Genomic DNA, 6,000 nt, shown 5'->3' with positions numbered 1-6,000 from the left:
TTGTAGTCTCAAAACATCAGAAACATGAGGAAGCCTGGTCTAACCTGTGCCTAAAACATGATCTGAAAATGCCCTGGGTATCATAGGCGCCAACTCTACTCCGAAGTATGTGGGGATGGGACTGATCTGCACCCAATCTTGAGGGGCCTTGCCGGGCCTCCTTACAGTGGCAGCAGGCCCCACAGGACTTCCCCATGTTGACTGAGGGCCCTGCCGGGCCTCCCCGCAGTGGCAGAGGGCTTTGTCAGGCCTTGCGGCCTCCTCCTGATGCACGTGATGTCACACATGTGATGTCATATGCATGAGACGAGGCCCTCTCCTCAATGTCGGATGGAACTCGGTACCACTGCTGGGTACTGATTGGTGGGCAGGGAATATGACACTAGTCTCCCCCTTGTTAAGAGTCGCTGGTCCAGGGCTAGAGAAGATGCAACGGAAGCTACAAGGCTCACAAACCTGCAACAACATCTGAGCACCAAAGGGCTCACCTCTATTCCCAATCTGCTTTTCTGGAGGCAAACTGAGCCCCGCACCAGTCAGAGATGCCCCCTGTTCCTTGCTCCCAAACTCTGTGGGAGGCACACAGTCCCAACAGCCATGAACATCTACCATTTCATGCCTCCACCGCACTGGCTACCTTGAAAGGGGAAGAAACCGGACCGGAACCAAAGCCGGCGGGCCCGGCAGAGGAGTTCAAAGCTCTGAGCGGGTGCCAAGAATGAGCCAAAAGATTCGTTCTGGAAAAAGATTTTATGCACTGAAATCACCAAGCGCTGCAGGCCAGCTGTGCTGAGCAAGGTTGCAATGGAAAGAGAAGAGAGGGGGAAATCGGGATTCAGGGACCCTAAGCTGGAAAGAGACAAAATTCTCCCTTCACCCAACGAACCTCCCCCCCCCTTTCTTTTTTGCAGCAGACAGAATGGAGCCCAGACGTTAAGCAACCGTCAGCACCCAGAAATAATGCCCCCTTCCCATTGCAATGTAGCAACAGCCAGCTGCAGGATCTCAGCCGCTACCCATTCCACCCCTCGCTTCCCGTCGTGTACAGTTCCAGGCCAAAGATTTAGCAAGGCACATTCCTCCTCCCCCTCCTCCTCCTCCTCCTCCTACTTCTTCCAAGCGCTCCACATCGTTTGCAAGAATCAAGAAGGGTCACCCCAGATATGAGGATTCTTGAAATAAAATCTACAACACCAAAAATGGATACCCAGCCAGCGTTTACGGAACGGAAGAGAAAGCAGGTTTTAATTAGCCGCCTTTCTCCGCCGCAGCAAAGCCCATGTGGGGCACCTTAGAAGAACCACAAATTAAAGTTCTGTCCGTTTGTTTGTTTGTTTCTTTTTTCTTTTGCACGGACTGTTGCCCGTTTGCTGTGTGCAGAAGACAGAGGGGCACTGCTGACAAACGAGCCTGTAATTAGTCTTTAATCTGCCACTAGGCTCTTCGTTAATGTTCATTAAGAAGAAATCGATCTGGTAATTGCTGATGATCCTTTCTGTGCATTTGAAACCCTGCAAGCAGAGGGGGGGCTGCTTAAAGGGGCTGATTTATAGTTGGGAAACAGCAGGTGGGGAAAGGGTTAAAGACCCCTTTTCCCCACCCGCACTGCTCTCCATTCTCAGCAGTGGTTAAAACGGGTGGGGGGGCACTGGGGTTCTCACATACAAATTTGTTCATGACATATAATTACCCCAGGTGGGTAGGGTATAAATAAAGTACCGGTAATAATACAGTGGTACCTTGGGTTACATACACTTCAGGTTACATACGCTTCAGGTTACAGACTCCGCTAACCCGGAAATAGTGAAAATAAAAAAATTCCTTCCAGTAGCACCTTAAAGACCAACTAAGTTAGTTCTTGGTATGAGCTTTCGTGTGCATGCACACTTCTTCAGATACCCATGCACACGAAAGCTCATACCAAGAACTAACTTAGTTGGTCTTTAAGGTGCTACTGGAAGGAATTTTTTTATTTTGACTATGGCAGACCAACACGGCTACCTATCTGTAACCAGAAATAGTGCTTCAGGTTAAGAACTTTGCTTCAGGATGAGAACAGAAATCGTGCTCCAGCGGCGCGGCAGCAGCAGGAGGCCCCATTAGCTAAAGTGGTGCTTTAGGTTAAGAACAGTTTCAGGTTAAGAACGGACCTCCGGAACGAATTAAGTACTTAACCCGAGGTACCACTGTAATAATAAGCCCTTCAAACTCTTGTTGGTTGGAGTTAACTGTTGCACTGAACCGCCCTGATGTTTAAAACAGTGCTGTGTCAAGATCTGCCTTCTAGTTTCTCAAAGGTCTTCCCCTCTGGAAGGGATTTCCATTTTATGGCCGCCTTCTCAGGACCCAATCCAACCCAGAGCTGCCTCAACCCTTTTCAGCCGAATCCCCTCTTGGGCTTGCCGATCGGAAGGTCAGCGGTTCGAATCCCCACGACAGGGTGAGCTCCCTTTGCTCTGTCCCAGCTCCTGCCAACCTAGCAGTTCGAAAGCACACCTGTGCAAGTAGATAAATAGGTGCCGCAGCGGCGGGTAGGTAAACGCCACCTGCATCCCCAGTCTTTTCTATAGATCAGTTACATTCAGTGTGAGACATTAATGTTGTATACAGTATAACCTTGGGGGAGAAGAGAGGTGGGGAGAGAGGGGGAAAGGGAGGGTGGCAAACTGACGTTCACTTAGTGTATGTGTGAGGTTTTTGTGTCAGCATCACTTGGGTAGGTTCTCTTTCTATTCGTTTGTTATTTTTCCTTGACAGTGACAGAGGGTGGGGTGGGGGGACAGTGCATGATTGGCTGCCTTTAGTTGACCGCAGTAAGATTTGTTTGCATGTGGCGGTGGGTGGGCAGGGATTGTTGGGTCCAGTTAGCCAGGTAAGTGGGTTCTTGTTGTTGTCTTGTTGGCCTGAGTATGCAATACTCCCTGAGGTCCAGCTCCGAGGGCCTTCTGGCGGTTCCCTCACTGCGAGAAGCCAAGTTACAGGGAACCAGGCAGAGGGCCTTCTCGGTAGTGGCACCCGCCCTGTGGAACGCCCTCCCATCAGATGTCAAAGAAATAAACAACTACCAGACTTTTAGGAGACATCTAAAGGCAGCCCTGTTTAGGGAAGCTTTTAATGTTTAATAGACTATTGTATTTTGATATTTTGTTGGAAGCCGCCCAGAGTGGCTCGGGAAACCCAGCCAGATGGGTGGGGTATAAACAATGAATTATTGTTGTTATTATTATTATTATAAAGGGGTGAAGGAATCCTCTTGCATTTGTCCACAGCAATGCTTCTGAATGTTGCTGGAAACTACCGGTGTGTGTGTGTGTGTGTGTGTGTGTGTGTGTGTGTGTGTGTGTGCTCCTGTGCTTGATTCCTGCAGGCATCTAGTTGGCCACTGTGAGAAAAGGGTGAAGGATAATAAGATGGGCCACTGGTCGGATCCAGCTGGCTCTTATTGTGTTGTTATGGTGGACCCTTCCTTCCTGTGCCACTGGGAGATAAAGCTGGAGGGAGCGGTGAGGTCAACACAGTTCAAGCAGGAACCTTAGATTAGCTGACCTCCCCTGATGCTCTACCCTTTCAGCTGTCTGAAAGGGCAATTGTTCTTCAGGCTTCGGTGTGCATCCTCTACATCAGTGTTTCCCAACCACTGTTCCGCGGCACACTAGTGTGCCGCGAGATGTTGCCTGGTGTGCCGCGAGATGTTGCCAGGAGGGAGGCGGGCGAGTCGGGCGGCGAGAGGCGGGGCGGCGGCGGCGAGGAGAGGCCGCCCAGCGCGGGGCTCTCGCCGTCTGCCTGCCTGGCTGCCTGCGAGCTCGGCGGGCAGCGCCTCCGTCCGCAGCGCCCGCCTCGCGGCTCTCATTCCCTGCCAAAGCTCACCCAGCCAAGCCGCGCTCTCCTTCCTGCCTCGCTTTGCTGCCTCCTCCCCCCCACCCCCAAAGCTTGGAGGTTCCCCGGCAAGGGGGAGGGAAAAAAATTGAAACTTACACTTTCGTGCGTCCCTCCCGGCGTGACGCTGCGCGCTGACGTCACGGGGCTGTAATGGTGGTGTGCCTCGAGATTTTTTTCATCAAACAAGTGTGCCTTTGCCCAAAAAAGGTTGGGAAACACTGCTCTACATCATGGGTAGGCAAACTGAGGGCCAGGGGCCAGATCCGGCCCAATCTCCTTCTAAATCCAGCCCGCGGATGGTCCGGGAATCAGCGTGTTTTTACATGAGTAGAATGTGTCCTTTTATTTGAAATGCAACTCTGGGTTATTTGTGGGGCATAGGAATTCCTTCACTTTTTTCCCCAAAATCTAGTCCGGCCCCGGACAAGGTCTGAGGGACAGTGGACCGGCCCCCTGCTTAAAAAGTTTGCTGGCCCCTTCTCTACACATCTGTCTGTAGAGAACTGCAGGCTCTGGCATTCTAATTTTTTAATCATCTTTTAATTAAAGGAATGCTGAGCGGGAACTGCACCCTTCCTTCTTCTAGTAAATCTGGAGAAAAATGCTGGGAGGTGGAGAGGTTAGGGAGGGTCAAAATGAGAACTTAACTGGGAAGCAGCCAGTTCCAGATCATGAAGCGGCCCTGTTTTTTGCTTCCACTGAGAGAAATCAGTAGGCAAAATTTACAAGGTGACGCTGTACTGGGACAAATGTAATGGGGGGGGCAATTCATTATTTTGAAATAAAAGGAGAAAAGGGCCTTGGGAATGAAGCGGGAATAAGAGGACAAGGGCCAGGAAGCCTGAGACTTTTATCCAGGCTATTCCTTAATCATTCACAGTTGTACTCACCAAGCAATAGAACTGACCATACAGGTATGAGTTATCAATCTCATGTGGTTCCCTGTAAGGTAAAGGTAAAGGACTCCTGGACAGTTAAGTCTAGTCAAAGGCAACTATGGGGTTGTGGCGCTCATCTCACTTTCAAGCCAAGGGAGCCGGCATTTGTCCACAGACATCTTTCCAGGTCGTGTGGCCAGCAGGACTAAAACACTTCTGGCACAATGGGACACCATGATGGAAGACAGAGCACACAGAAATGTTGTTTACCTTCTCATGGCAGCAGTACCTATTTATCTACTTGCGCTGACATGCTTTTGAACTGCTAGTTTGGCAGGAGCTGGGACAGAACAACAGGAGCTCACCCTGCCACGTGGATTCAAACTACCGAACTTCCGATCGGCAAGCCCAAGAGGCTCAGTGGTTTAGACCACAGCGCCACCCACATCCCTGGTTCCCTGTAGAAGATGCTATCAGAAGACCTGAGGACCAGACCACACAGGCATATCAGCCATGCCACACCAGTAGATACGAATCAGATCCTACATAGCTCTGGGAACAGCAGTTAGGATACCAGGCTATGTATAGGGGCTGGAACAGCCAGAAGGAAACCAGAATTTCCACGATGTTTATCATTCGGCCTCTTCTAGTTCCTGAAACTAAGCCTAAGCACATGCAACTGTGGACCAAACTACCCATGGCATTAGATGTGCCCACATCAAACGTGCAGGGTTTTTACAAATGCAAATTAAATCCATTGGAGGAACTGGTAATAAATGGCGTCTGAGCAGGCACCAAAAGGGAGGTTAACCTGTGTATCTATGGCTGCAATTCTGCAAAAGGGGAAAACCAACTTCTGGAACAGATTATTTGCTTTAGACGACAATCCCCCATTGGTGCCCTGCAGCTGGTGGTATTTACATTTTTTAAGTACTGCACATTAAATGCAAAGACATATTTAATGTCATATCTACCTTGGCCGCGAAACAATTGCATGTCCAACCCCTTCCCCTTCTTCTGTTTCCCCCGTGTCAAATTTTTGACTGGGACTTGGACACACTGACTCTTATCAGTCCAGTTATGAAACATATTAGGAGGAGGGCAAGAAGTTCCCACAGAACCTATTTAAAAAGCAAAAAGAGCCCAATGGCTCCGAAACCTGACTACTTCTATCCTAATTACTAACACCACAATGCTCTCAGTCTACATGCTTGTGCAAATTAATTGAAACAAACAATGTAGT

Source organism: Podarcis bocagei (assembly GCF_964188305.1).
Source record: "Podarcis bocagei genome assembly, chromosome: 13".
NCBI lineage: Eukaryota > Metazoa > Chordata > Lepidosauria > Squamata > Lacertidae > Podarcis > Podarcis bocagei.
The sequence above is the reverse complement of the archived record's forward strand: the minus strand, read 5'-3'. Positions refer to the sequence as shown.